Source organism: Eretmochelys imbricata, chromosome 28 (assembly GCF_965152235.1).
Source record: "Eretmochelys imbricata isolate rEreImb1 chromosome 28, rEreImb1.hap1, whole genome shotgun sequence".
NCBI lineage: Eukaryota > Metazoa > Chordata > Testudines > Cheloniidae > Eretmochelys > Eretmochelys imbricata.
Genome location: NC_135599.1, coordinates 2483706 through 2489728, shown reverse-complemented (window position 1 = coordinate 2489728; position 6023 = coordinate 2483706). Strand labels below are relative to the sequence as shown.

Genomic DNA, 6023 nt, shown 5'->3' with positions numbered 1-6023 from the left:
ATTAAAAAAAAAATTCTATATGCTTCAAGGAAATAAACTTTTGTATTTGATTATTTCTGGCATGAATAAAAACAGATGTACAGATCCTAGCCTGCAAATATATTACCTTATATGACAGAGAAAATCATGCATACAAATTCTGCATCAAAATCATGAAATGAGTTGCAAATGCAATAAAAATAAAATATTCAGAAGTTTAACATGTGAGGGGGGGCACCGCAGACGCTTCTTGCCTGGTGTGCCTTTTGATCTAGGGGAAGCTTGTCAGGGAGAACAGGAGTTAGTTTCACATACCTATTTTCAGGCTGTAATCTGTGGGCACCCTGCCTTGTGGGAGGGATCCCAGTAGCCCAGACTCAGGGCTGGAACAAGCCCCTGTTTTAGGGGGAGGCTGCATGGTTTAGAGCAGGGGTGGGCAACCTGAGCCTGAGAAGGAGCCAGAATTCAGCAGTGTACATTGCCAAAGAGCCACAGTAATATGTCAGCAGCCCTGCATCAACTCCACTCCCCCAGCTCTCACTGCCTCCCGCCCACCGAGTGCCCCGCCGATCAATGTCTCCTCCTCCCTCCCCGCACCGCCCGATCAGCTGTTTCGTGGCATGCAGGAGGCTCTGGGCGGAGGGGAGAGGAGCGAGGGCACGGCAGGCTCAGGGGAGTGGGCTGGAAGGGTTGGAGTGGAGGCAGGGCCTATGGAAGAGCCAGAGGTTGAGCAGTGAGCACCCCAGGCACATTGGAAAGTTGGCATCTGTAGCTCCACCCCGGAGTCAGCACCTATAGAAGGAGCCGCATATTAACTTCTGAAGAGCCGCACGTGGCTCCGGAGCCACAGGTTGCCTGCCCCTGGCTTACAGCAATCTGATGCCTCAAACAATCTGTCTCTCCCAAAGTGTTGGATCTGCATCCCCAGAAGGCTCCTGCACTGCCTCCCCCCTTTTCACAGTCTATAGAAAGGAGCAGCATCAAGGCTTAGTGATGAGCGACAAGGTACAGCATGGGTGGCAGAGGCTTCAGGATCCCAGAGTGTTTGCCTCTCTGGGGCATTTTGAGTGAGATCTCAGGGACACATTGTAAGGCAGAATCCCAGGAATATATATGAAAGGAGCATAGGACCATAAGGACGTAAGAACAGCCATACTGGGTCAGACCAAAGGTCCGAATAGCCCAGTATCCTGTCTTCCCATAGTGGCCAATGTCAAGTGCTTCAGAAAGAATGAACAGAACATATAATCATCAAGTGATCTATCCCTTGTCGCCCATTCACAGCTCCTGGCAAACAGAGAGAAAGAACACCATACCTATCCATCTTGGCTAATACCCATTGATAGGCCTATCCTCCATGAATATATCTGGTTCATTTTTTGAACCCTGTTATAGTCTTGGCCTTCACAATATCCTTTGGCAAGGAGTTCCACATGTAGACTGTGGGTTGTGTGAAAAAATACTTCTTTTTGTTTGTTTTAAACGTGCTGCCTATTAATTTCATTTGGTGGCCCCTAGTTCTTGTCTTAGGAGAGGGAGTCAATAACACTGCCTTATTTACTTACTCACACCAGTCATGATTTTATAGACCTCTAGAATATCCCCGCTTGGTCGTCTTTTTTCCAAGCTAAAAAGTCCCACTCTTATTAATCTCTCCTCCTATGGCAGATGCTCCATACCCCTAATCATTTTTGTTGCCTTTTTCTGAACTTTTTCCAATCCCATATGTCTTTGAGGTGGGGTGACCACATCTGCATGCAGTATTCAAGATGTAGGTGTACCATGGATTTATATAGAGGCAATATGATCTTTTCTGTCTTACTATCTATCCCTTTCTTAATGATTCCCAAGATTCTCTTTCCTTTTTTGACGGCCGCTGCACATTGAGTGGATGTTTTCAGAGAACTATCCACCGTGACTCCAAGATCCCTCTCTTGAGTGGCAACAGCTATTTTAGACCTCATAATTTTATATGTATAATTCGGATTACGGTTTCCAATGTGCATGACTTTGCATTTATCAACATTGAGTTTCCTCTGCCATTTTGTTGCCCTTTCACGCCGTTTTGTGAGGTTTTTTTGTAACTCTTTGCATTCTGCTTTGGACTTTGAGTAATTTTGGATCATCTGCAAATTTTGCCCCCTCACAGTTTACTCCCTTTTTCCAGATCATTTATGAATATGTTGAAGAGTACTGATCCCAGTACCGACCCCCTGGGGGACACCACTATTTACCTTTCTCCATTTTGAAAACTGACCATTTATTCCTACCTTTTAACCAGTTATTGATCCATGAGAGGACCTCCCCTTTCATCCCATGACAGCGTAATAGAGCAGAATAGGGTTTCCTTGTAAGGGGGAGTAAACTGAGAACATATCAGGAGGTTGTACACATTTATTGTCCTGGTGAAAAAGTGTGTCTGATACTCAGTCTTTGCTGCTCCTGCCGGCAGTGACTGCTGAGGACATTTTCCTTCTCTCCTCCTGGGTCTCTCTTCTGCCAGATTCTTGGCCAGTGTGGCCACCCTGCAGGCGATGGCAGAGCAGTTTGGTAATAGGCTGCCGGACTCACCACATAAGAGCGGAGCTGCTATAGCACCTTGACTGATCATGGGCCACATCCTGCAGCCCTGGCAGCCCAGGATAACCTCCCACTGATGGCAACAGGAATTTAGCCTTTGTAACTAGCTGCTTGTACCTGAGGTCTCAGCTATGAAGTAAGCTGGTGGCACACACAGCTTCATCCAAAGAAGTGAAGGATGTAAGCAAAAGAAGAAAGTTGGCCACCTGGGGAGCTGCTGCAGTCCCATAACCACAGCTGGAAGGGAGAAGAGGAAAAACTCCCTGAAGTGCTCAAAGCAGCACCGAGAAAAGGAAGTTTGTCAGTGAGATCAGTAGCAATAAATATGAAATGAAGGACTGCTTTCCCCTCTGTGATGCCATCTTTGAATTATGTTACTTTACGATGAGATAAAGCTTGAAAATATCCTGCTCTAATTTCAGGATGGGTCTGTAACCATAATCATTCTCTGTGGGAAGTGGCCTCTAGATAATAATCTTTGGGAAGAGCTGGCTGAAGAGCCTTCCTACGAACCAGGAGATCATGGCTTGGCCTGCCAGTTCTTCCTTGCTGAACCTGGCTTGTCAGCTAGGCTCCTCTTTTTGTATCTCTTCTCATAAAAAGAAAAGACCTCACAGCACAATCCTTGCAAGTGCTCGTTCAGGACAAGGAGAGCTTCCTTGTGGTGAAGCCTTGGAAAGTGGCAAATGCTAAGTCTGCAGCTGATGGAAAGTTACCATGACTCAGAGTTGAATTGAAGTTGCTGTGACTGAAACCCAGAGCACTAACCACTCTAGGATCACAGCAGCTTGTGGGAGAAGTGCATGTTAGAAGCCCTCTGTCAACTCAGCTGTGGCTTTCCATGCACAGAAAGCCAGCCCACTCAAGGTCTGCAAGTTTTGTGGGAAATGGGGAACGTCTGTACTTTGGCATAGGAAGGTGTTGTCTTGGACCATCAAGGGGAACAGTTGCAAATAAATAGTCGAGGAAGGCACCATGGCTTAGTAGGTTAAAACACCTGTCTTGTAAACAGGAGATCCTGGGTTCAACTCCCAGTAGTGCCTTGTTATACAGCTTTTGTCTCCTCCGCTCATGTTTTCCTCTGTCTTCCTAGGAAACAGAAGAGACCTCCCTTGGCAATGTAAGTAATTGCTTCCTAAGAAAAAGGCTTCTTTGCAGAGGAGCGTTGGAGAGAATCAGCTCACCAGCCTGGAGTTGATGAAAAGGCTTTTGGTGTTGGGAAGGAGGTTGCTTTGACTGCAATTGCTATGACACCACAGCCTGTGTCCCATGCCCATGCAATTCACTAGAAATGTCTATGAACAGAGACCCTTCTAGAGGGTTCCCTGTAGGGCTTGCAGGAAATGGAGAATTACTGTCCTTTCACCTTTCATTTTATTGTTGATGAAAGATGGAGCAGTTACGGGAGAAGTCCCAGAGAGTGGCACTGTGGCAGAGCTTGCCAATAAACCTGCTGGATAAAGAGTAAATTCAGGATCCAGCATCCAGTGCTGCCTTGCTGAACGTGCCTCCTCTTGTCACCTTTTGGTCATTGTTTTTTGTTCACGGAGAAACCCGCCTTTGACTAGCCATACCCATGCTTTCAAAAGGAACAGGTCTTTTTGCTGACAAGTGTTGAAAGGAGGCATCAGATGAACATGGAAACAAGGTAAAGGTTGCTGCAACTCATCTGGCAGGCACGGCTGTTGAATCTGGGCTGCCTCTTACAATACTGTGCTAGTGACAAGTAGCAAAACCCCTCCAGGTGCTGTGATCACTTGGCCAACAACATGCCGTGACACACTATGAACACGCTATTGTCCATTTTAAAGAGCTTTCCCTCAACCCTCCCGCTTCCCTGGTTCTTGTCAGGCAAGCAGCAAAAGGCCAGAAGTCCAAGACACAGACAATGCGATGTTTATTGGGGTTAGTTTCCAAGCAATCATATTTCGGAGCCCTTCACACCACTTGGGCTTATCTCTATACGCCAACAGAGTCTGTTCTCCAGTGTTCCCTTCCAAGCTCTCATGCCACAGAGCATTTACCCTGTATCCCCCTTCCCAGCTCTGACGCCGCAGAGCCTTGCCTGTTTCCCTGTTTCCCGTTCCCCCCTTAGCAAGCATGATTCCAATTTCCCCTCCACTTCCTGTTTGACCCCAGTTTATATAATAATATTCTCAGCTATACCTTAACCAATCGTTTTACTGAAATTTAACTCACCAATCCTAACATATTGTAACATAATTCTCTAACCAACTATATCCCACTACCTTAATTAACTTACGTCTACCAAATTAATTATACAGCAGAGAGAAACAATTCACGAACCAGACAGATTAACAATACAAAACTGGGGGGCATAAAGATAAAACATACAGAAATGAGGGTTTCACAACCACAACCATTGATAAGTGATTTCTTGCCAGACAGGATGCTGGCAAACTACGTTTTCTTTAACCATCTTAAGATCCGTTCCTTTATCTAGTGGTGATGGGCACTCTCTGGACAGGATCTTCTTCCTAACCGCTCAATACCACCTTATTTCAGTGTGTCTGGTTTGGGATGTGACAAGGTGACCGTACGCTTCCCAGCTCATGGCTGCCCCTGCTGCTTGGCCAAAGGGCTTAGCCTAAGAACAAGGTCTCCGACTATCCTAGTGAGAGCAGGCCCATACACAGGTGGACTGTGGTTTTGATTATTCATTTTTATATCTCTGTAACTAGCTAAGTGATAAAAATACACCTAAGTGCTATAGCAGTCTCACATGTAGATGGAGCGAGGCCAGAGCTGGCTCCGGTTCGCACTGTGGATGCTCACACACAAAAACAACAGCGATGACAACACGCTAACGTTTCTGTAGTTGACAGGATTTGAACCTGCATGGGGGGGACCCCCACAAGGGATTTTAAATCCATCACCTTAACCACTCGGCCACAACTATTTGATGGACAGCTGCTTTGCTACACTATGATTCTGTTCTCACAGAATTATCCCTTCAAATTGCTTGCTCAGACCAGCTTCCCCAGCACAAGTGTGTCCATGGCGAAACAGAGAGAATTTCTGCCCATTTCTCTTCCGGCTGGAGCATGATCGGAGTATGTTTGTGGTTATGATTTTGCAATAGATTGTTGTTCATTCCCCACTTCGACAAGTCAGACAGTCCCTTTCCTATTCAAATCTCCAGCACATCGCTTCAAGAGCAGGGGTCAGGATTTCTGTGGGGCACTGTCAGGGATGCAGGTAGCTACATCCCCTCTGTCTGACCACTGCCATTCAAGGGGAGAGAAGGTTTCAATGGAATTGAATGCCCTGGCTCAGACAAGAGACACAGGGAGGTTTTACTGTTCATGTATCTGTGCAAAGGAAATTGTGTCTCTGTGTGAAATTGAGGAGGGAAATGAAACATTCACGTGGTGGCCCAATGCCCTAAGGAATGTGGGTGAAGGACTAGTGCTGAGAAATGATTTAATGGGTTTGTATCAATT

The 6023-nt window shown here is 46.2% G+C and overlaps 1 non-coding gene across 1 annotated transcript; it reads left to right on the top strand.

Annotated features, from left to right (window-relative positions):
• The first annotated feature begins 3528 nt into the window (after positions 1 to 3528).
• Positions 3529 to 3602, top strand: TRNAT-UGU (transfer RNA threonine (anticodon UGU)). The gene has a single exon. It is a non-coding gene; the product is annotated as a tRNA-Thr (tRNA).
• Positions 3603 to 6023: the final 2421 nt, after the last annotated feature.